This window comes from Phalacrocorax aristotelis, chromosome 6, assembly GCF_949628215.1.
Source record: "Phalacrocorax aristotelis chromosome 6, bGulAri2.1, whole genome shotgun sequence".
Taxonomy (NCBI): domain Eukaryota; kingdom Metazoa; phylum Chordata; class Aves; order Suliformes; family Phalacrocoracidae; genus Phalacrocorax; species Phalacrocorax aristotelis.
The window spans coordinates 31,733,876-31,759,777 of NC_134281.1; the positions used below are offsets into that span (position 1 = coordinate 31,733,876).

General features: G+C 41.5%; 1 protein-coding gene across 8 annotated transcripts in view; it reads left to right on the plus strand.

Annotated features, from left to right (window-relative positions):
• Positions 1–210: 210 nt before the first annotated feature.
• Positions 211–25,902, plus strand: part of RALGPS2 (Ral GEF with PH domain and SH3 binding motif 2) — a 152,321-nt gene continuing 126,629 nt past the window's right edge. For 4 of the 8 annotated variants that reach the window (XM_075096867.1, XM_075096866.1, XM_075096865.1 and 1 more), the window contains exon 1: positions 211–235. The gene's annotated coding sequence lies outside the window, so the exon portion shown is untranslated. Of the gene's footprint in view, positions 236–25,520; positions 25,746–25,902 lie in introns of those variants that run through there. The other 4 variants (XM_075096869.1, XM_075096871.1, XM_075096875.1 and 1 more) reach the window with 2 other exon arrangements.

Below are 25,902 nucleotides of genomic sequence, written 5' to 3' on the forward strand. Positions count from 1 at the left end.
TCAAATCAAGGCAGTTGTCCCTCTTCCCTGTGGTGCTTCTGGTAGCAGAAGCTACGTGGGGATGGGGGGGTGTGGCTGCAGCCGGAGCACAACCTTCTCTTTTAGGCTCCCTCAGGAAGCCTCGTTTCACCTGTCCTGCACAACCCTCCTTTTCTCCACCTTCCTGCCACTTCACAGACTGATGTTAATGCATGAGTACTACAGCCTGCCTGAACTGGCTACTTCCCTTTCTCCTGTAAGTAAAACCATAGTAGTGCTTTACTCAAGGCATTGTACAAATTGTTATTGCATGTAAAACTAGCTTTATCTGGTTTTGTCACTGGTGAGCTGAAAAATTAAATAGCTGCTATAAAATGTGAAATACTGGTTTTACAAGTTAGATTTTGTGTGGGAGAAGAAAGGCTGGCTGAATTTTTTTCATGTTGTTTGTGTATGATTTTCAAACCTTAATTAATGAATGCACTACACTATAGTTCAATAGCTAAAAATACTGTACCAGTTTTGTGGTGGAAAATATTATTAAAATGAAAATAAATATGGGCCTCTGTACGTAGGTGAGAGAGAAGACGCACAAGGGAATGCTTGAAGTGAATAGGTCTGGAAGGTTTTAGTCAGGAAAAAAAGACTTTTGCTTACATGCAGCACACATTGGTTTAAAATATATTTCAGACTTTGCACATGTTTTGGACTATTTAGCTGAAAATGAGGCACTGCATCTAATTATAATCTTAAAGCCCATTGACAAATACTACAGGCTCAATACTTTGAAATGGAAATATAACCACAATAATGATACTGACCTGGGGTAATAAAGAGGCAAAAATGAGAACACACCTTCCAAAAACTTAAGAAGCAGCACCTGGGGCAGGTAGGAAGGACAGGAACAGTGATGAGGAACAGAACAAAGGTTTCTAACATTTTACAGTTGTGCACAGGACTTGAGCCCTTCTAATCCAGAAGCTGCTCCCCAACAGAGTGGTGTTTCAGTGCCACCGAAATGGTGATGGTGATGTTGAGGGGGTTTTTGGGGTGAGTGAGGTGATGGTACCTGCCTGACCCTCACTTGTCACAGATTTGTGCTTTAGAGCCTGAGGTTTGCTGACGTGTATTTCAGCATTAAGTAGGTCAGATGTGAACTATTTAATTATTGGCCAACCTACAGAGCTGGAGCTGGCTTTCAGTTTCTCAAGGTCCCTGTCATTCAAACTGTAAAGCTTGTTACAAGAGTTGTTCTGTTCTGGAAAACTTGGACAAGAAAAACTTTCTTAAAAGCAGCCCCAATTCTAAAAGGAGCTTCAAGAGTTATGTTAGAAAGTGGTGCCTCATTAGAGAAGTAAAAAAAAAAAAAATGGTTAAAAGGCAGGTGTAGGGAATAGAAAAGAGAAGTTTTACACCTTAACTGCTCCCAAAGTCACTGCAGAGAGAGACGAGGTTATGGTGCTCTGCCCAGCCAGCTGGTTATTTGGAAGATGGTTAGTGAAATGTTCAAAATTTGCAAATACCAAAGAGGATAGTGACGGCTGATGGATATAACCTCAGAGTAACGATTAACCCCTGGCTTTTGACGGCAGAGGCTGCTAAGGAAATAACCCTGTTTTGTTCAGACCCGTAACAGCTCAAGCTGTAACACAGCAGCGACCAAGCAGATGATCTCTAGTGCCTCAGCTTCAAAAAAAATCCCAGTGTCGTGTACCTGCCTGGGCACAGGAATGGTTTGGAAATCTTTTCGTTACCACTGGGTGGAGCTGAAGCCCTTTTTGTTCAAACTGCTCCTCTCGTAACTTCTCTTTCGTAGAGAAAAATTATGAATCAGGCTGTTTACAGATCGATTTGGAGAGCTCATTATACTCATTACCTCATTCTTCTGGAAGGGGAGGTCAGTGAATGTATTTCATGCGGGGTGGGGGTTCTCCAACAGTGTGTGGTTGTTTGGACCTAAGATGTCAGACAGCCAGGACTTGTGATGAATTTGTAACGCAGTCAGACAGTCACATAAAATCACTGTTGTCTGTAAATGTCTGTAATAAACCAGCCAGAAGACTCTGACCTGAATAAGTGAAGGGAAAATACAGCTGAAAGAAACTTACCAGGGTGAAGAATGTGTGTGTTAATAAGTTTTCTTTGTTTCTCAATTCAGCTTTTCTGCTCTAAATGATTTTGAGTGACAGGACCGGATCCATAAGGGACAACATGGGAGCTTGGATCAGGACAGGCATAAGAAAAACAGCACTTGTTTTGAAAGCACACTCCCAGCAGATGGCCAGGGCAGCAGGAGGGTGAAAGCAGTTGTCCAGATCACTTGGTGCCCGTTTCTTGTTCTTTGTCCCATCCGGCTTAGCTGGGCTCCAGTTCCCTGTTTTCCACCTGCAACCAGACTCCCCTTATCTCACCCTGATTTCTCTTCTCAGTGTTTTGCCAACTGCCCTGTTTTCCCACAGCTGGCTCAGAACAGAGCCTGATCTCTTGAAGTCTAGCCATTTGTGCAATGGTGTTTTAAGACTTTCTGCCCCCTCGCCCCATCCTCTCTGCCCCTCTCCTGGAAGGGTGGCCGATGCACAGCAAAGGTGGCACAGGGGGCTGTGTCTCTGTTCTGTGCGAGCCATAGATCCCCACCTAGACAAGCAGCTTATAACACTAGCAAGCTGAGCTTCCCAAGATGTGAATCTTGGCAGTCTGGAGCTCCGTTTAATGATCCCCGTTGGATTTAGCTATGGTGGCCGAACATCTCCATGCCTCAGGGCTCTGAGAGCAGAAATATTTTCATCATGTACAGCTGAATCCAGCAGGGGCCATGGCTTCAGGCTGTACTACTGCGAAGGTCTGCTGACATAGCTGGGCCAGAAAAAGTTATAGGTGTAGATGTACCACTGTTAACCAGCACGTGCTTTTGTTACCTTGATTTATGGTGTTCAGGCCATGAAGGACATTTATGGTGTTCAGGACATTCACATTGCAAACAGCTGTAACCATGGAAGATCCTGCTCTCTTCTTGCAGCTTGTTATCGCTCTTCTCCTGGAGGCTGCGGCCTCCTTTATGTGTGGGCAGAGGAGATTGTACCGTAGCCTGCATCAGGCAAGGTCTACTGAGTGATTTAAAGTGCTGATGAAAGTGGTTAGTGCTAACACATCCACCTTTGTCCAAAGCATGAGAAAGTGCCCATGGGACTTCTTTTGTGGGCCCAGCTGTGGGACAGTAACTCACAGCTGGCAGATGCTGATGGACAGCTGTGAAGCAGAACATCTTCAGGCAACTCAGCCAGAAGGATGTCAGTCATTGTCCTTGAGAGAGGGGACAGCTAGTATGGCAGAAAAGCTCTTCCTGTTGGCCACCTTGTGAATAGGAAGCCCTGCTGACACAGCTTTGCTGGTACAGGTACAGCTGTGAAGCGACTGTGGCATGGAAATATCCCTTGTTTTCACTTATGAAATAATTCTGAACGTTTTCAAGATGTCTGAAGTTTTTCTGTTATTCACTAGTTCCGTGATACACCCCAACAGCAGTCTTGCCTCCTCTCTGCTCCTCTCATTTCTTCTCTTCTTTGTAAGCCCATGCCAGAACCAGCACACACTGACGCCAACCACTGACCACTTCTGGCTCTACCTGGCACCACTCTTGAACACACTAAACAAGTCAGACATCCCTGATTTTGGTCCATATTTTGCTGTACTTTTTCTGCTCTACCCTGGGTCTCTGCTGATATAATTAGAGTAGACCAGCATAATACATCATTAGACCATGACATAAACGCATGTTATAATACAGCTTATTGATTGAAACCGATTGAGGGATCTTCTGATACCATAAACACGCTGGGGTCTGAGGGTGGCAATGCGATCGTAATCTTTGCATCTATTCCCTGTCCCATGTGATGATGAAAAGGGATAATTATTACACTCATTAATAATTTAGGGAGCTAAGCAACAGCACCTGGAAATTAGGTGTCAATTTTGCAAGATTTCCACAGAATGAATAAGGACGAAAAATAGGTCAGGCAAAGTTATACTTTTGTCATTTTAGAGAAGGGAAGGAAGTATTTTTAGCAGCAGAAAATGCTCTCTCTGCCTAGCTATGCAACACAAGTAGGTACCCGTAAGAGATGAGCTTTATTACACAATTGCTCTGGGCCTGACAGATCACTGACGCTTTCCACAAACACTCCTCAGGAGTGTCAATTGGTCTGCGGGTAACTGTGCTGGCAGCCGATCTGCCGCGATTTGAAGGGTCGTCTTTATTTTCTCCTTTTGGCTGAGAGGTACTGTCGTTCCACGGGGCTGTGTTCTGGCATGGATTTGTTTAGTTTCTGGTAGAAATTTTCCAGAGCCAGCATCCTAAACCACTGTTTTTCAAAACTTATCTTTCTGTGCTTTCAGTACTGAAGAGAAAGAAAATAAGTGAGACACAAGGGCATGTTAGCGCTACAGCTAGTTAGTGCTGATATACAAGTGAATAGGCTTATGACAGGTACAGCTCTGAAAAGAGCTGGAGAGCTGTGCTCTGTGTGCTGTCTTTTCTGCTGTAGCTTTTATTACTGGAATATTTCTCTCTTGGTTTTTAATTCCCCCACCTCCCTCCAGGCTGACAATGTGGATCATGGGTCTTTAAAATGGCTTTCAACTGAGCATTATTATTGTTTACACTTAAGAATACTATTTAAAGTCTGAAGCCGAGTCGAAAAGGAGAGTTGCAACATAGGGTGTGTATGTTTTGCATCTCTCAACAGTAAAACGTTAAAAAGCGAAACTTCCATTTGTAAAAATATGTAGTTACAATTCTATCCAAGGAAAGACAGCTTCTACAATTAAACACCTATGTTCTTAAATCAAACTGCTCCATTACTTTCCAGTATATAGTGGTACAGTGTGTGTATAGCAGCCAATTAATTGCTCTGCCATATGTGATATTTTTTTTCCTGGATAGCTCGAGGCCCTTTGCAACTGTTCCTTTTGAGCTCTGTGGCAAGAGGGGCTGTTGCGGTCTGAAAAATAAGCCATCAAACCGCATATTACCAAACCACTTATTACCAAAAAAGAAGCCACGTGCCTTCCTCACTCTGCATTCATCTCTACAACAAAAGCAGCATCCCTCTCTCTGGAAAAGTGGTTGGGAGGACCTTACAGGACACAGTAGACTCATCTCTGATCAGCTGCATTTGTTTTTATGGACCTCAAGGGTTGATGAGTCACATTTTTTTCGTCCCAAAGCATCCCAGCAATGAGATGTTTGTACATATTTAAGTGCATGCAGGGCAAATATTTAGCCAAACACAGGCTGGTGTTGGGAGAGGTACCAGTGTAGTAAGATTTTATTCTTTAGATAAAAAGAGGCTGGCACAACGACTGTAACTATCTCTGGTTATCTCAAATGCAAACGGAGTGTGGAGGCCGACCGAGTTAAGAAGGAAGGCCAGCTCCTATCATCTTTCCCTTAGAGGGGAGGGGATGTTTTTCCTGGAGTTAAAAAAGCACATCATGGAGGGTTTTCCCTCTGCCCCATCACCTAACATGGCACAATCCACAACCACATCAGGAGTTATTTTCCCAGACTCGGATAAGCTTGAGTCATTTTATAGTTCATATTTTAGTTTGTCGTATTACTTTGTGTTCTGGAAAGATATAATAGTGTTGAGTCATATCTCTAAAAAAACGTCTTTTCCTGCAGCTTTTGGATTTTGCTATAGGGAAGCATAATGCATTAGAAGTTCCTGAATTTCACAGCTGATATGTGATTTTTACAGCCTCATTTCTTCTGAACAGTTGGAAGTGTTCTTCTACGTTATAGAAACCTCAGTTTCACATAGATGCTGGTGGGCAGGAATCCTGCTGGATGGTTCCCAACACGTGTGTGCTTACATTGATAGAGATCTTAGGGTTGGTTTTATTTTTCAAACCATACCGTTATTTCGGTACTATTGTATGCAGTTTATGATTCTGAGAAGCCTTCTTTAAGTTTCTAGAAAGGGAGTTGTGAGTGCAACCTTTATAGCTTCTCTGTCAAGAAGGATGTACCAGAACGACTCATTAGCTAGAAATATCAGTACTCTCAACCGGTCCTGTGAAGGACCACTCGGTACCATCTGTTTTTGTTGTAGCAGAACTATGAACATTTTAAATACATTTTATTACAGGAACCAAAAAGTTAATTCACCCAGTCAAAATCAATATTGTCTTAATAAAGTCTCATTTTAGCATCTGGTCAACCTTAGGTCAAATTCCTGTGCCGACAGGGTTTACATAATACATAAATACACTGGTACCTGTAATAATGTACTGTATTACTTCCTGAATGCATTATAGGCTCTTAAGCACTTAATCAAATTCCTCAGGATTACCTTCTGCATCCTCTTCTGTAGACAGGTTTGTATAGCAGTTTGATCATTTTTATCTGGGGAGTGCTTTTTAACCTGAGCACATATGGGACTTTTTGTTCTGCTGTTATAAATCCTGTGGAGGTACATCTGCTCTTAGGCGTGTGGCTTGCCACATTCTCACATTTGAAAGGGTATTAGGGCTTCTTTTGTTTTAAAGTAGGCCCCCCAGTAATATTTTTATACCCTTTATATAATTACTCTGCATACCATTACAGTAGCTCCATTTCAGTTTGTTCCTGTTCATTTATTTACATGGTTATAAAGCATTTTTTTCCACTCTTCTACTTTGTAAACATTTTAGGATACCCAAGAAAAAATATCATCTACCATAAGCAGAGCTTTTGGTCTTAAATTCCTTTCCAATTTGTAGTTAGTGCAATGCATTACTGCAGATTGCTTGCTTTTGGCAGGCAGGACACTGAGCCCTTGTACCGATCCCTTTCCATGTCTTATGATCTTTTTTTTTTTACTTCCATTGAAAATAAAACTTTTTCCCTCTGCTTAGCTACCCCTACATTCTGCCCTCATACACTACTATGTATTTTTGACCAGGAACACTGTAGCTCTCTTAGTTCTCATTAAATACTTCTGTATGGAATTGCTGCAGCCACCAAATGCGCTCTGTTCTTAGCCGTGTCCAGCTTGTGGTCGCAGTAACACTTTGTCCTTCTGTCTGTGTGTGGCAGGATCTGAGTCAAGAGGAAATGTGGCACTGGGGATACTTTAAACATCCCTGGTGACTTCAACCCTTTTTATTAAGAAAGGTGAAAAAGTGAGTAGTTACAAGATATGGCTCTAGGCATAACATAAATGTATGCTTTTAAAATTGCACATTAGCTTCTATAAATGAGAAAATTGTACGGAGGTATTATCCATCCTGAAGCCTCATTACTTCTAGATAACCCATCCTATCAAATTCCTCTTTCATCTCTCCTGTGATATTTTTCTGGTGTCAGACTTCTCTCTGTCACATAAAAGGCACGCAGCCAGCCGTTGAGACCTCTTACATTGAGGAGGTGACTGCTGGCGTTACCTCGAGTTGGATAAACAAGCGCGCTCGGTTCACATGTTTTTAAAATGTAAAAAATCCAGCAAATAGTTAATGGCAAATTGTTCACTTCACATTAGTGAACTGATAATTCCTCTCGACAAACACAGACTTTTTCAGGTTATGCAACTTTTATCTGAAATTAATTTTGTCTCCTGTAAGCAATGGTCCCAGATCAGAGTGCGCAGCAAACACAGGGCTAGCCAAACAAATATCCTTTTTCGCGAAACAAAAATCCAGTTAGTTCCTTGAGCATCGACACAGCTTCTATGGCCATTTGTAATTGCAGTTGCCTAGCAGAGTTAAGAAGGGGCTAACACAATACAGCTGGGTCCAAGCTCTTGTATTACTATACAGCTTTAAGGTCATCTAAAAGGCCTAATCTTGCTGTGTTATGATTCTCTACTTCCTTCTTCGTTGTTTTGTTTCATCTAACATTTTTAAAAAACATTTATAGTTTTTTTCAAAAAAGATTTATGCAATTAAGAAATCCTTGTGCATCTAAGTGTTAGAGATTATCCACTGTCTGAAACCATCAGATCCACCACCTGTCATGACTTTGAGCCGAGCGGTCATGGACGAAACTCCAGGGAAGACCACTTCTGGATCAGGTTTAGAGACGCTTTGGCATTTTTCTGTTTTTTATATATGGCAGCTATTTGAATCTGAACTTTGTGAAGCTTTTATTTTGATTTAAAAATACAGGAGAAAGTAGATAAGGGAACTTTTTTTTACTATTATTCACGAGTGCACTTATTTTTCTCTATAATAAGCAAGCAACCGCTGAAATCTGGGTTAATCCAAACAGGAGAACTCACAGGAGTGACCCGCATAGAACAAAATCCACCCTGTACCCTTCGCCGTAAGTTAAACACAGCGGAGTCCCAATTGCGTGGATACTTCAAGAACTGAATGGATCCTGGGAAATCTTTAAGAGTCAGTTATCTCTGAAACCTGAGCTAGATGAAGCATAGTAACCTATATGGGGACTCAGAGGTTGGAAGATGAAACCAGGAGGAAATTCCTTCCACATTTGAACGGTTAGCTGTGTTAGCAATCGGAGTAGACAAGGGCACTAGACGTCAAATGTGAGCTTACTTGGTAAAACTGCAAGGAGTATGGGTCCTTACTGTTGCGTGAGTTAAGGAGATTAATATTCCACTTTCCTGATACCATTTTGTGGAAATCTTTGAAAATTTTACAGCTTCACAAAACAAAAGCTGCAAAAGCTGTCAAAGACACGTACCGCCTCTTGCTTTTTGGTAGCACTAAAATAAGAAGCCAGAGGTTGCCAGGTATTTTTACAGTTTGGGTTTTTTTTGTAGTCTTAATGGCCACGTCCTGACCCTGCTGAAGTTATGTTGCTGGGTTTACACTCTGCCAAGTGCAGGTCTGGGCCTGCATTTAAGGCCAGACCTGCCTCCAAATCTTGGTGTTTACACATTAGCTTGTGCCCAGGAATAAAGCTTTGTCACCAGCACAGCATTTTACTGCAGGCCTGGGCTGTCATTCCCGTGTCAGGCACAAGTGGAGTCACATTGCTCTCCAGACCACAGCAGATATCCCAGCCTTGATTCTTTGTCGGCATGAGTGGATGTTTTCCATTTCCACTTCTGCCAGCTTTGCAGCTAGTGCATGCAAAGACAAGATATGGAAAGTAGAGCTCAGCAGGGGTAATCCTGCCCTGAGACCCTCTAGTATTACAGGACAAAGCCAAGCAGTTCTAAAGCTGTTTGGCTATAAAGGATTTCCCAGGTGTCAGGAGAGCCCTGGAGGGGGTACAGCTGTGTAGACAGCTGGGAACTACCCTAATTTCTCCTCCGACACAGGAAAGGGCAGGCAGTGAAAAGGCCACGGCTGGAGCACTGCTGCATTCTGCAGGTCCCCTGGGGCCACTGCAGCTAAAGCAACTTTAATTTGCTCCTTGGCTCCCATCTGCTGTCTGGGACACAAGGAATCAAGTAGTCGCTGGGAGGCCTATCTGCCCTCTGTGGGGATAGACTGGGCAGCACGGCAGGTTCTGGGTGATGAGCCTGGGGCGTCTAGACAAGCTTGCTGAGCTGCCACTGGACTTTGCCGTGCTCTGATTTCACTCGGCAGCAAGGCACTGCAATGCCAAGGGTTTTCAGGCAGAAAATTCTTCCTCAGTGCCCAGCCAGCTCGTCAGAGCAGAGAGGAGAGGGAGGCTGAAGGGACAGCATGATGGGCTGCCCACTGAAATGCAGTTGCTGGGCCAGATTTGAGACGTACCAACTCTGACGGCCCCTTTAACTAACAAGCTCAAAAACTATCAACTTTTATGGAATTGGAAAACTAATTAGTTCTGCACAATGATGAATGACCTGTGAGCCAGTTTTGTTGTTTAGAGGCCAAGTACCGTCTGCATTTATTTTTTGGCAAATGATTATGCATTTTCATAGATAATTCTTCAGCGTTTATTTGAGTGTTTCAAGTATGTCTGCCTCCCTTATTTGTATCACTGAATCCCTAGTTGAAAATAAAGCTGATGAAAAATAACATGTTGGTGCTGGCTTACAGAGTGAACTGCAAATGGTGATGCGTACGTCCGCATGTGCCTTCCAGAAGTGCTGCAATACATACCATGCAACTGCCATTTATAGGAATATACTTACAGTGAGAGACAGATGCAACGATTAACATAAGTTTCTGTCTAGAACTAGAAGTATTGCAATAAAAAGCAGGGAGCTGAAGTATTAAGTGCAGCACACTCCAAAGACTAAAAAACAGATGCTACTACATTTATTACGTAGTTAAGTGTAACAATCACACTTACTGTAATAATTTCCTGCATCCCTTCAAATGCTTTTGACTTAATCTGGGATAAGGAAGCTTCAGGAAAGTGATGCAGAAGTAAGTTTACAGAGATGCTAATGTAGCACGTACATGAAATGCTGTAAGGTATGCACTACTGACAGTGTTTTGGTTCTTATTGCAACCTTTCTGAGGCAAATGAAGGGTCACACTGATAAAAATAGCATCATCGCATGTTTCTTTGTTTGAAAATGAAAATTCTTATATAATTTGCCTTTATTTTTATTTTTTGATCAGAAAGTATGTATGTACATTTTCTAACGGAATTAGGGTATTGATTTCCAGAGTTATACTCACAAGGGTCCTGTTAGTATTTTTTTAAACTGTTACCATAGCCTCAGCTGAGACATGATAACTAGCCAAGCATCTGCACTTGCCTTGTTACAAACTTAAATGAAATTGATTAGATTAAACCACCTTCACTGACTAACCTTTTTTTATTGTACCAATTAATACAAAAGTTATAATTTTCAATAACAGGATTTTCCCATGGGAAATCTATTTGTGCACATGGCATTCATCAGAATAATTGCATTAAAGACAGCTTATTGAGAAAAATAAATAAGAATTTATGCACATATTTGGGGAATTCCAAAAGAATTACTGGAGAGGAGGATTCCTTCTAATTGAGCTTCTTTAGATTCTGGCTTCCTAAACATGTATTCAGCTTTCCATGTCCCATTGCAGTATACAGGATGTTGGCTACGATGGAGGAACATATTTCAGACAGTCTTCAACTCCAATGTGCAAGATTTGTGTCTTGGTTAGAGATATGTTATATCCTGATCACTACCAATACTCTTCCCAAGGCACAAACTAGCAGAAAATTCAGAGAATTATTTTGTGGGTTCTTTGGGAGGAGTTTTAATTTTCTGTTGAGGAAAAGTTATTGATCACGTCTGAGAGTCCTGTATAGAACTTTGCAGGCATTAACTTAATTTGTTTCCCTCTTTATTCAATTGTCTGGTATGTATGTGGAGCCAGTTGTTCTGTAACAGCAAAACTACCGTGCTTGTGGTGGAGGTGAAGAGCAGAGAGGTTTCAGGGATTGCTAGGCTCTTCCGCTCTGAACGGACTCACCTCCTGCGTGTCAGGACTACCCTACCGCCACAATAATTTATAATTTTTAACTCTCTGTGATGCTTTTTTTTTTTTTCTCCATCAGACTCATTTAACTGGAGGTTTCAGTTTCCATTTTTTGTATGCAATACCACCCCTGGGTGCGGTCTGTGTTAAGACTTGCATTTTCGAAAGGTTCTGTATTTTTGCCTGTTTCCCATACAGTTGTATAGAAATGTGGAGTCAGTTAAAAATGTAGATGCACTGAGAAAATTCCAAGTTGTATACATACTTAAATCCACAAGCTTAGAGTATATTTCTTGATTTTCATGGTTAGTGAAGGAGGCATTTGAGGGAAGACGTCTATTTCACTTAGTATGCTTTTTACTAAAGTCATCTTTTCAGTATTATATTAAAGCCTGTGGCTCAAAACTCTTGACCTAAGTAAAAAAGCATTAGCTGTTTGTCACAATTACAGATCTCTTGGAGATGCTTGTATTCTGGGGATAAAAGGCCCTAACACAGCTGTGCTGAAAACAGCACAGTGGGTTTTTCAAAGACCTTCACCTGCCAGATTGGCATTCTTGTGAGCTCTGAGATCTCCTGTTATTTCCTGGGTTCAAGTCAAGGTTTTCTTACGTGTTCTTAAAGGTTTTTAGTAACACAGGATTCTGATCCTCAGTTTTGCTCCTCCTATTCTACTATATTACAGCAGAAGTTCTGGAGAACTAAATGCCCTGGGAGTGGGAAGCCGTGACCTGCAAGATGACCATCAATAGCATCTGACAGTCATTTGAGGCCCCAAATCCCCTCTGTGACTTGCTGTTACTGATGAGGCTGGCACCTCAGACTTCCTACTCAGGAGCTCAAGTCTAAATGTTATTCACCTCATTTAATCACCAGATCACACTACAAAGCTGCTGCTGTGTGGGTAAAGCAAAAGTTTTTTATTTGTAGGCATGGTTTTTGCACTAGTTGAAAGACTATAGCTTTCTTTCACAAGGAATCACTAACTGGTTTTGAGAAATAAGTTTTAAAATGCCTACTGACATTTCAAGGAGCCTGATGTTCACGCTACACCGATGCTGAGTTTCTACTTAACTTAAAATCTTGTGTAAATACATTGTGACTTCTGTAGAATAGTAAATCTGCTACCTAGATAAACCATTATATTGCTTTTCCTCTTGGCGTCATTAGGTGAGCTCATTGGGCCAGATGACTCAGAAGGGCAGCTCGGTATTTCCCAAGTGAAGAACCTGATGTAACATGTTGTTAGCAAGTGAGGCAGCATCAAGGCAAGTATTAGGCAATGAGACGTGACAGTGTCTGTAATGCCAGGATATCCCTGTGCGGTGTGAGTGATTTGCTAGGCAGTGAGCTGACAGCCGGCTATCACAAGCACCTGACAAATGGTGTGTTTCTTGATGGGCTTTCTTAGGATGCAAAAAAACAAAGCTTCAGTGTAAACAGATGGGGCAGGGCTCTTTTCCAAAAGTTAGACTCCCAAACCTGATCCAATTTTGATGATTTTTTTTTTCCTAACCGCCCTCATTCTTCAGTAAATTCCACAGTTGATTTTTCTTCTGACCAAACAGAAGGAAAGGGAGCAAAAATAATAATTTAAAATCCTGTGGAAAATACCTTGAGATTGTAAGTGGAGAGGATAGGTGACTGCAAGTTGTCTCCCAATTCTAAGACTCCACCAAAGAAATCTTTCTTTGCCAATTCAGGATACTTGGGATCTCTGCGGATGTTGCAAGGAATGGGGAGGAAAGCTGTTTACCATGATTCTTTTGCACCTTTTAGTTGCCAGACATAATCTGGATAGCAGACACTGCTGCTCAGTGAAGCATTTCTTCCACATCTGTAGTTTCTCCCCTCTTCGCATGAATGTGTGTGGGAGGCGGGGATTAGGGCATAGCCATATGGGAGGGAGCTAAGGCAGAACAGTTTCTTAGTGAGCCGTGCTGCAGGAATGGTAAATAGATGGCGAAGGGAGCAGGAAATGATGGAGGAGGGGAGAGGACTCCGATGGCACTTAATGGAAGTGATTGAGAATTCTCCCGAGGACCCAAGGGGCTGAGGACATGAAGGCTATGACCCTTCTACGTGCCTGTTAGACCCCAACGAGAAAGGCATTTTAAGTAATTTATCAATGCAAACTCCAGAATGTTTTTTTCCTCATTTGTGGGATTTTACACTGGACAAGAAGGAGAAGGGTGTGCATTACTTAATGGGAAACGGAAAAGATGATTGTTCGTTTGATATTTCTTCTGTAAATCAGCAGGCTCATAGCTGATGAACATAGCTTTATGTTCATAATATACTAAAGTGTGGGATCAGCTACTTTTAAAGACATCATTCCTCCTCCCTGGGTACCAAGAGCCTGGAAACTCTTAAAATGAAAGGCAGGGTGGATGTAAGTGGTAGGGGAGGGAGTGCGTTGTGTGGGAGCGAGCCACTGTCCCTGTTTCCTTTTTCCAAGATCAAATCCTCTTCTACACTATTTCTGAGGCAGCTGCAGACTTAATGACCTAGCATTTACTCAGCAACCCATCAGTACTTCTCAGTTTAAGAAAGCCCTCGTTGTATCAGCATTCGTCTTTCTGCCCAGAACTTTCACAGTATGTAAAAACCCTGACACCCAAATCAGCCCCTGCTCTTCATCTGTAGAAGGAAATCTCAGTGAAGGAAATCTTCAGATCATTTCAGATCAACAAAAAAGAGATGTCCCACTGAAATCTGGCATGTCCTCTGGGATCTGTGGGAGTCAAGGACAGTTTTCCCCAGACAGGCAGCTTTTCCAGCCAGCTCCCTAGCCGCATGGTCTTTCTCTGAGGCACTACATGGGAACTATGCAGAAGAGATAATACGGTCCTCTGCCGATTAATTTTTCCTGGCATATTTCCACAGGCCTGAAGAGCAAAAAACATGTGGAGAAGTAAGAGGCAAGATCTGGCCCTGTGTATTTTCCTGAAAAGCTAGCTCTATTCCACACAGCTGCTGAGGGGTCTCTCCTTCTGTGTTTTTCCTAATAAAAACAGAAGTATGAAGTTAATTGGGTTTTTTTTTCCTAAGGATGTTTCTTGAGCTATTATGCATATTCTGTTACTGTTTTGCAAGTGTTACTTGCTTTATCACACACTGGCATTTTTACTGCCTTTATTCTTACAGGTCAGTAGACCAGCTAGAAAGTCTAGTTGCCCTCATTCTGTTCTGCTGCTTTTGACAGATAAGAGCTGTAAACTGGGTAATATCTTGTCAGTATACTTCAAACCTCCTGCCTTGTAAGCATCCATCCAACCTGCTGCCTTCTCTCATGGCTTATTGTGCAGCAATTGGTTCAAATACCTGTCTCCAGTTACTTAATAGAAAGAAACCAACAGAAGAAATGGATTAAATTGAAATGGAAAAGCCTTGAAAGATGTTTCCTACCTGTATGAATCCAAAGCATAAGCACTTAACTCAAACAGGCTTAGAGGATACAAGGGAAAAACAGAAGACCTTCTTCTTAAGATCCTTTCTTAATGTTCTTTTTCCAAATACACGGTGACATAAATTTCACTTATGCACATGCTTGTTCCCTCTGCCTCAAAACAAAATTGGTACGAAATTGGCTTTTTAATAATATATTATAAATAACTGATAATAAAACAAAAACCCCAGAGAGTAGAACCAAGGCCTGTTTGTCTTGAGGACCCTCTCTACCTCCAACAGTAGCCTATATTAAATGCTACAGTGGAAGGCGTAAGGTATCTGAACTTTATGCATATTTAAAGGAAATTTCACTAGTCAATGATCAGTTTGTGCTGTGAAGCATCACTGACACTAATGCTTGGAGTTCTTCTCCCTGTCAGCATATGCTTATTACACAGGTACATGTCTAATCCTTAAAAACAATCTTCTAAGCTTTTTGTTTCATTTGCTGAACTATTTGTTCTGTAGCACAGGGTTCCAGAGCATTATAATGGTACATAATGGTACAATGCATTAATATACATCTAAAGAGAGTTAATGCAAACTTCTATTGTCTCTTCATTTGACAAAGTGTTTTCTCTTTCTCATGGTATGTGACAGGGTGCAAGATGTGACTCATTTGCTTCCCAGCCTCTGGTAAGCCTCCCTGCCATGTAAAAGTGCAGAGAGCTTTCCTTAGGACTCGCACTGCCTAGCCCCGCTCTTCCCAAGAGGTAGGACAGAAGTCTTCACCCAACTGCTGGCCTCAGTCAAGCTGGGAAGCTGCCACAGCAGCAGCGGTCATTCTGGGAGCTGTGCTCCCACCCTTACTTGTGGAGAGCACAGCAAAGCTGGAGCTGGGAGAGCACGGCCCTGACTGAGGGAATTGTGATGGTGTGCCAGGCTGAGGAGTAAATTCTGTCTGACGGCCTTGGTGCTGCCTCGCCCTCAGCAAGCACACTTTGCTGCTACAGGAGAGCTGTAATATTGTATGCTGTTGAAAACATTGTGCACTTTTCAGTCTTTGGAGTAAAAATTGTCACAGTCTATAAATTTATATACCTATGAGTGCATTGGTCTACTGGTTTCACTGGACAATGATGATAATGCAGATAAGATATTTGTTGAAAATTCTCATCTGTAGGTCAAAACACTTAAACACACTATTTTTAGTTGCTTTTGTTTTGCAGTCTTCTCTTGTGGTTCTTCTAGGTTCTTCTTCCTAATCCTCTCTTATTTTTTATATTTTTTTTAAGCCAGAAGCCAAAATGCAAAATAGTATTTAAGCTAAGGATCTGTTGCTGAAGATACTACCATATATTCTGTGTTTTCCATATGCTTTGTTTAGTTATATAGCGATAGTGTCCAATTCCACTTTTGTTGGAATATGCCCATAATTGAGCTAATCACTTGATTTCAAGTCCATCTTCTAAAATCCGGTCCCGCCACCAATTCTCCATTTTATCATATTTCTTTTATCTCCATAAAACCCACCTGAGCTGCTGTTGATTTAGACAGAGGTTCCCAAATTCAGTTTGCTCAGATAGTGTGCAGAAGTCATGATTCTCCTGCTGCGAGCAACTGTAGTAGTTTCCATGCGGGCGAAGGCATCTCTCGTTCCTTTGCCTTTATTCCCCAATCGTTACACAAACACACTCACCAAAGTACTATACCTGTCTTGGCACTTGCACTCTGTTTTCTGGTACCTCTTCTTGTCCTCAACATCACGCCTTGACCTGCATGGACAGCTCCAAACCTCATCCCTCTACCCATCTGTTCCTGGACCTGTTGGCTAATCGGTAGTCAAATGCTATCCAGGGTTCACAAATCATCATGTGTGTATAAGTATTTGGGAATCCCAAGTAAAACATTGCACTCGATTCTGGCAGTCTTCTTCCTGAAAGGGAGATTTGAACCTTATCTTGTCAATTATCAGGCTGAGAGAGTGGGGGCTGTTCCTTAGGACAAGTAACATTGTAATGAATAGTAGCTTTTAAATGCCAACTATTTAAAAAGACAGACATGACATGGGCAAAGTAAGCAATGAGGAGCACATCAAACTTTCTCTGCATTGCCCCTCTGCGGAGTATTACATCATGTGCAAAGTCTTAGTCCTTAGCTGAGGTTACTCAGTGATCTAAGCTCAGTATTTCTATATGAGAACCTCTGTCCTGGAAGCAAAATGTACCATCCTCATTAGACACAAAGGAGCTTGCTGCTATATAGGTCCATTTCATCTGTGCAAGGGACAGGGGCAGCCAGGGTGAGACCTTAGGGTGGGTTACTGTAAGAATTAAAGACCATTGGGAAATTCTCTAACTTCTGACTCAAGTTCAATATGTACCTCTTCAATTTTTTCTTCTCTAGTGAAAACTAAAAGTATCTGCAGATATATCTGAAACAGAAAGCGTAGCAAAACAATGTAGCTTGTTTACACTTCTCCAGGGAGAGAACAAAACAATAAATCTGTCCAATTTTAGTTGCTCTTTGTAATGTGCTGAGAAGTGTTCAGGTAGTGTGTGGGCAAAAGCAATGTCATAAACTGTAGTATAGACTAAAATACTCCAATTCTAACTTCAGTTAGAACAATCAGTGGCATAGTATTTTCTCATTAAAGTCTCAAAGGATAATTTATAATGGATAAGTCATTTTGCGAGGTGTAATACTCCTCCGAGTCTCAAGTATGTGTTTTTACTGGTATTATCTGGTATACAGCAGTAGCTGGAGATGACACTGTGAAGCAACAAACTTTTGGATTTTAGCAGTGTTGAGTGCTTACTTCTAATGTTTTTACCTTTTCTAGAATTTACCATTACATATTTATAGAAAGTATTAACCACAAACTTCATCCCAACAGTCAGAAGCTCTCTCTGTAGAATAGTATCATGACTGCATTCCTTGTCCTCATGATACATGGCTCCTCTTTTGGAAAATAAAAGAAAACCCTGGAAAGGGGGATTTCATCCTCTCACAGATTTAGCATGTATCTGGTTTAGATTTGTAAGACTCAGATTTCAATCTTTAAATAACAACTTCCCAAGCATATCTGTGGGAAAGAATGATATGCAAATGAAAATTAGCTTATAGGTGTCAGTTTTGGCCACAGAATGAATCAGACTGCAGTAAAAGTTTAGGTGAAAACTCACTAAAATACACCCGCTGTATTTTCAGGATTTGCTTGCTGAGTGTACTTTGAAGCCTGTCCAGAGTATACAGGAAAAACCTCTTCAAAATTTCAGAAGTTCAACAGCTGTCTCCAGCTGAGACACAGTTATAAACACTAGACCTTCCAGTCCTGAGTACTGAATGTCAGATGATTTTTCTCAAGAAACAGGCCTTGCCTCCATGCAGACTTGTTATTTACTTTAAAAATGTATCTATTGGGTTTTTTTTCTTTCTTCATTTAAAAAAAGCTATTCTGATGAAAGCTAAAGTGATTTTTCAGCAGCGTACTATAGGGCTGTGAAAATGTTGAGATTATATTTTCCGTTTAAAATGAAATTTTGGAAAGTCTCTACATTCCCCACACTAATTTATACTGAATAGTGTATGAAAACTGTTTCACATCTTAAGAGAGAATTTGGATCAAGAAACCTGGATTAATTTCATGCAGGGGTTTCTCAGTTCTAGTAGAGAATGTTGAAACCTTATGTAGATGTTTTTCTAAATGTTGTTTTGCCGTTTTCTTATAATGTAAATGATCTTGAATAGTGTTTGCTACATCCTAACATTTGGCGTTTTCTAGCTGTCCTGTCTCTATAACTGAACTCGACCATCCTGATAATGCTTGAGAGACGCAGGAAAAAATGCGGTACGTGGAAAACACGGTGTACCTGAGACAGTATCTCTACCTTTTTTATTCACTTGAAAATGAGTAACTAAAACTATGTTATAAATTGGCTTCCCAATTTTCATTTAAGCAGGTATGGAACATAACATCAGAATACTTATTCCATCTAACTCCAGCTCCTGACATGCCACCTTACATGCAGTAGCATCCGACCAGAGAGATTACCAGCAGGTGAGACTTCCAGAGCAAGACATGTAGACTACAGAAGATGATGGCTTGCTGCTCTGCTTATCCCAAAAGTATTCCCAAGACACTTACATAAATGATTCTGGAAACACTGGCTATAAACCAGTCTATTTTAGTAATTTAAGCAATGTTATTTATTAAATCTAAAGCTGAACCATCTGACTATCCACATCCTTCATAGGAGAGCTCTTCAGTAATGGATGGCAAGGCCTTCAGTGGAGCTGCACCTATTTATACTAGCAGACATTATACTCTTAGATTTTCAGACAAGGATTATTAGCTGTGGATAAAACAAAAAAAGGCATAGATTTGCTTTGTTCTGCACTATTTCTGAAAATACTTCACAATGTTTTACAAAGAGTGCAAAAAACCCTGGTTTCCCATCTTTGCAAGCAGTAGCAGTTATAATGGCAGGGCAAAGCAGATGCATAGTAAACCAGCCGAAAGAGCAAAGGCTAAAAAGCATAGGTTCCAAGTCCAGTTACTTCCTGTGAAGCTCAGGGGAATGATGAGGCGAAATCCATAATTTCTTCTATATAGGAGGAAGAAACAGTCTAAAAAAAGAAAAGCAAAAAACATTTTGAGGAAACTCCTAGAGAATGGATGAGGTAAATGTTTATTATGTTTATGGAAGTATTGTCATTGCACCGTACCTCTACCATAACAAGTAACAAAATGCTCAGGACATCCCTAAAACCTGTCAAGGATTTCAAGGCTTCTAATAAGCTCTAAGGGATGGACTGTGACTGACCGTTCTGTGACTACAGTGGATGATGGATGCAGTGTAAAGAGCTTCCCTAATTTATGTGACCCACATGAGGACCAGGCAAGTTGTAGTCTTGCCCAGAAGGCAGGAGCACAGGAACTGCCAAATTGCTCTTCTTTGCTTCTCCTCGTACAGAAAAGAGAGCAAGCTTTGGCTCTGTCCTTCCCCCTCCTCCATGTCCAGACGTGGAGAGGTAAACACGCAGCTCGTCTCAAAGGAGCATAACTGCCTAAGCTTCCCATGGGGCAACTAAAGAATTCTAGGAAGTTTCCTTCATTTTTAAGCAGAACGCTTCCTGATCTGCCCTTATAACGTTACCTCTTAATGACAATTTGACTGATTAACTGAATGGTATTAACTCAATCTTCTCCCAGTTTATCACACTCTATAAGGAAACTACATTGAATCTGTGGGTGCAATGTTCCCTGGTGTACGGTCAAATGTAAAGATCCTTGAAATTTAAGTTGACCATCTCACTAATAACGTTTCATACCACAGAAACAATGGAGAACCAAGAGGGGTGTAGTTCTGAATTTTAACTTTTTTCTGGTTGTTAAACGTTTTGCTCAAAAATTGAAAAAAGACTTATTTTCTTCTCCAAGTAGCTGTTTAATCACTGCTTAAGGTTGAAAAAAGCGTGTTGAAGCAGATGGCAAGAACATAGGATTTAAGCAGGGGACAGATGTAACCATATTAGGGAGCCTGGAAGATAAATCTCTTGAAGTCTTGTGGCAGACGTGATCATTACTTTGTTTACATAGATGAAATATTACTAGTTTCAATTAACAGTTGCTGTTGTCCATATTTGGGATCTTTCCCCTTCAGACGGTCATTAAAACCTGTTGTAAATCATCATGTTTGTGCTACTTCCATACTGTGCATAAATCAGGTAGGCATCCCAGCATCTCCATTCTTTATGGAAAATGTGTAGATAGATATTTATACAACATAAAAAATGGTGTTTGCTTTCTATTAAGCAGTTTACAAGTACTGTTTTGAATGACGTACTGTCTCCTGTGATGTGCAGGGATACTGGGAAAGCAGAAAAAGGAGGACATCTGTATTCAGCCTCTGCTGCCAATCCATTCTTTGCCTATAGCTCCCTCCCCGGTACTATCATCGGCATTGTCCCTGTCGCAAACGGCTCCTCTCGGGGCTTTAACACAAAGCATTCTGCCTTTCATACATCTGGAGCGTAGGAAGGCAATGCAGTAAAGAACAGCATTCTCTTCATGTGGAAAAATCTGTGGGCTGCCTGAGAGACAGTGAGGAAATAACATGTTATCCGTGCACAACTTCCTTGCTGCTGACACATGTGGAAGAACCTTTGTTGACCCTGGGAAAACAAAGCTTTGCAGATGTAAAGAGGAAGTCCTCTTAAGGTGTGTGTGCGTATACACACGGACTTTATTTACATCTCTATAGATATATTTACATGGATGTTTGGGTGAATTGTGATCTTAAAAATATTAAGAAAAACTCAGAACCAGTTCAGACTGCTATTATATTGTTATAATTCCAACTGATTCCTTCGTTACTGTTGGAACTGAGAAGCAAGTAGTGTATAGCTGAGGAGGCGTTCTAGCATTAATCACGATACCTTTAGGAGCACATATTAGCACATCAGTTGAACATACTGAATTAGGGCAGCTGTGAAGCACACATCCATGCTTCAGTACAGTGTTCTTGTAACATTTTCCTCCTCCAGCTGTGCTGTAAACTCTAAACATGTAGGGTGCCTAGTGCCTACTTGAACTAGATTTCTCTGGTACAGATGTTTTTATCCATTAGAATATTTTTTATGCTTAGTTTCAAGTTTAATTGAACCAACTGAAGATTCCATTTTGTTATGATTGAAGCAGGAAGCTTGTCCTCCTTATTAAAGGGTGAAAGATAATATGTGTGCATCACGTATTAAGCATAAACATCCTCCAAAAGGAAAGGGGAAGATGGTTATAGTTACAGCAATATTATATTTACCAGGTTCTGACCCCTGTTTTACCTATATCAAGGGCAAGGATACCAGAGGGAGTCACAGATCAAAAAAGTAGGAATATGTAGGAGTAAACGTCACAGACTACTTACCTTCCTAGAACCTAGATATTAATTGCACAATGTAAAGCGCTGCATTTAGAAAGTCAGACCTCTACAGGTAAGCACTCCAAAATCAGGAAATAACAAAATTTTGCGGGCAGGTACCACAACTGTGCTTCAGCATTGTGATGCAGTCTTGAGACATGATTACACAGTTTCAACAAAAAAGTATGCAATTTTATTCTCATACATGGACAAGTAAATTTAGCAATACTTTACATTTCTTTCGTGTCTCTCACCCTGAGGTACTGTGTGAATTAAGTGTAGCAAGACTCATGGGGTGAATTAGTCAAAGAATAAGAATAGAGATTAGCACTTGCAGGTTAAATAAATAAAATATTTTCTACTGTATTCTCATTCCTTAGGGAACTCTATGCTTTAGCAGTCCCACCCGGTTGGGACATCTCATATCAAACTGATTTTAACTAATCACTTTTTATGATAACTCTTTATAGATTCAGGTGATGTTAGAAGAACTTTGCTTGATGCAGGCAATTAGTAATTAATGAAGTGCTAACTAGGTGCCAAAATGTAAGCTATACTCTTTCAAATCATTAGTTACCAAAACAAGATTGAGAAGTGTCTTTTTGCAGCGCTCAGGAAGCTTGGCTGAAAGGCAACAAAAATAATTTAATTTCATATTAATATATAGTTTTAATCCCAGGGCTTTGTATGCAGCACAGTATGATCATTCATAATCAAACACTACTCCTTTTTTCCTTAGAATTTTTAGAATAATTTGTACTACCACCTATACAAAGTGATTACATTAAAGTCACTTACGTTATAAATTTTTTAATCTTAAATGCTTATGCTATCTTCTGTTAATGAAAGTATAATAAACAGTGACTGTACACCGCTGGCATTTTTATAGACTTAGATTTTACAATAGCAAGTGCTTCAGATTGCAATCTCAACATTTCATTACGGCTGCTCCTGCAAACTTATTACAGTTTGTGTATGGAAGCACACACATTTTATGTTGCCCAATGGAAAAATATTTTTGATCTGTGAAATTAGAAATATACGGATACATTTCCATCCCCTCAGTTGGTAGATAAAGCTGAAGATGCAAGCTGGTGCTTTCAAAAAGAAAACCTATATCCTATGTAGTCTGAGGGGTTTCCGTGTACTGTGTGGCTAGTTACACTCTTGCAGAGAAGTGTAGCTTCTTTGCTGGACAGCAAATTATATACGTAGTCCTTGCTAATCAAATTCGGGACAAGTGTGTCTGAGAAACAGCTTCTGAGATTCACAGTAACTAATTATTCAGAAGAACACTTATCTGCAGCATGGATAGACAAATACCATTTCTAAATTTGTCCTCCCAGGTCAAAGTGGTGATGGCAAATGTGATGTCCTGTGGACTGTAAAATATTCAGCCACATTCAGGTTTCAGTTTCGTTTGTTTGTTTGTTTGTTCGGGTTTGCCCTCTGCACCCATTACCTTGCTGTCTTCCAGTCACAAGTGACAGTGTTTTCCTGTTACTTTTGACAGTGGCTTTCTTCGTTATAACCAACCATGTTTTCATCTAGTCATTTCCTTTCTTTTTGATGCTGCCTGTGATTTGAATATTTAACACCACAGCTGCAATATTCAACTAATAATTAATTTTAAATGCAATACTTAGTATAATGGGGAAACTCTGTGCCTATAAAATAGTAAGGAACATCAGCTACATGTATAGACTGGGCAGCTGAATATTGGAAGGTGGTAGCTTGGAAAAGATTTTGGAATCATAGGGGAAAAGCAACTAAACATGGGGCTCTACAGTAAAACCATGGCATTTCAGCACGTAAGTGGAATTGGGCATTTCAGTTTCACAGTCTAATGTACATTTTCCTTCCCACGCATTCTTTAAGACTCTTTTTGAGATTAAGTGATAGCAAGACGTCCAACATTTTCTGGTTTTCTCCATTCCATATCTTGACATGTTGCACGCATGACTGTGTTCATATGCTGAGGACAGATTTCTACCAAACTATTGCCTAGGCTGCCTGCATATTTCTTAAACCTTTGTTTTAGACCTCTCTACAACATATAACCATATTTCTTTCCTCCACTTTGTACTGCCTTGTATTGATGACTATTTATCAGTATAGAATTTGTCACTGTATTGTCTTCCTACACTGTTGGGTCACTCTGAGTATCTTCACCATCTGCCCCACAATTGTGAGTAATTTTGTCTTCTACAAATGTTGTCTCCTTCTGTACAGCCATTTTTGGGGATTATTTTAAGGGTATTTACCTCATATGTCCTATCACAAAATCTTAAAAATGCCTGACTCTCTTGGCTTTTCACCACGATTATGAATGACCATGTGTTCTGCTGTTTTGTCTCTCTCAGTTTTTGGCCCATGACACTGCTTCTTCCTCGCAACCCACTATTTTTCTGGAAGCATCTAATGAGAGAAAACTGTGAAATGTTTTTCAAAATTTGTCACCTAACCTCTATATCCACCACTTCACTAATGTGGAGAAGCTTGTTTTCTGAGACGAAGTAGTTTGTCTCCTGCTTTAGTAAGGGAGAACAGCTTACAAAAAACTTCCTTTTGCTTCCCCCTTCTGAGATGTCTTTACTTCCCTTTTTTTTTTTTTTTTTTTTTTAAATTTCCTATTCTCCTTCCTATAAGCTTTTCTTATTTCTGTGTTAAAAGTTGTTGTGGTCCAAAAATTGGTGAAACATCTTTTCCGTTCAGTGACACCCCTGCTGAAAACCTTGCAGAAGAATGTCATTTGGCATTCTGTTTTCCTTTCATTTCATCATGTTGAACTCACAATAAGTTTGACACTATGCCAGATTACCATGGTAAAAAAAAACCAGGGGAAAGAATGTTCTTTTTCTAGGCATGAAGCTATATTAGAATTGGGAAAACAGTGCTGTACCTAAAGGTAATGCCTTTCTGCTTTACTGTTGAACTTTTGCCTAGTGTCTCAAATCCTTCCCACCGTATTTTCCTGTCACAGTTTTAAAAGCTGTTACCATCCTTCCAGCCTGCTGTACTTGTTTAATCCGGACCTCTCAAATACGCTCTGGATACTGCTACCTATATTCTCACCAGTGTGCAACTCTATTAAAAATCAGGTGTTATGAATAGCTGGTGGCTCTGCATTGGACGGCAGCAATGGGTTATCCGGTATACGAACAAATTGCTGACTCCATCTCCCAAGGATGTGAAGGAAGCAGTAACTGCCTTAATTCTGTAACAGGATGAGAACAAGTCAATTCAGAAGTTAATGAGATCAGGTATTGTTTGTGAAGCATTCTGAATATGTCTAAATGCTAGCTATTAATTATTGTGATAACTTACTCAGGCAGGAGCCTCCCTGGCAGGGCGTGTAAATGGAAAAGTGGGCAAAGCCAAGTCCTATCTCCATGACAGCATCGCTGCCAACTCTTGCGACTTGATGGTAATTCTTGCAAAACATGGTGGTTTTCTTAGAGGTTTCACTCCTGACATGATGCAAACGCCTTGAAGGCCCTGCTTTCCTCTTGTAAGCTAATCATTTCCCAACGATTGTGGGAGCAGAGAAACATCTAGAAGGTCCTTGCACTGTGCTCCTTCTAAAGGAATTAATTTCTTAGGAGTGTAATGCTCTTTTGGGGATTTTTTTTTGGAGCCGAGCGCGGCGCCGGGCTGAGGGGAGTGGGGGGAGAGGGATGCTCATCAGAACGAGGCAGCCCTGCGCGCCCCTGGTCACTACGGCAACCCCGCGCGCGGCCGGGCCGCCACACCCTCTTGGGCGGTGCTTGCGCAGTCCACGCCTAGCGAGGAGGCGGGCCGAGGGGGTTCGGCGCGCATGCGCGGGTGGCGACGCGCACACACCTCCCCCCCCTTCCCCCCCCCCCAGTTCCCCACGCGCGCGCGTGTGTGTATGTGTGTGTAAGTAAGTGCGTGTGTGCGCGCGCGCGCGCGCGCGTGTGGCGGCGCTGCCGGCTCCCCCGCACCAGCGCAGCCCGCAGGCGAGGAGAGGCGCCGAGCGACCGCGGGGAGCCCCGCAGCCCCTCCAGCAGCCGGAGAGGCTTCCCCGTCCTCGCCCGCCCCCGCTCATCATCCATCCATCCATCCGCTCCCCTCTCGCAGGTGAGCTGGGCTGTCGCGGGGAGGAGGAGGAGGAGGAGGAGGAAGGAGGGAGCCGCGCCGACCGGCGGCCACCTTCGTGGGGAGCAGCGCCGGGGTTTATTGTCCGAGGAGGAGAGAAAGGAGGCTTAACCCCGGCCGGCACCCCGGCTCCGGCGGG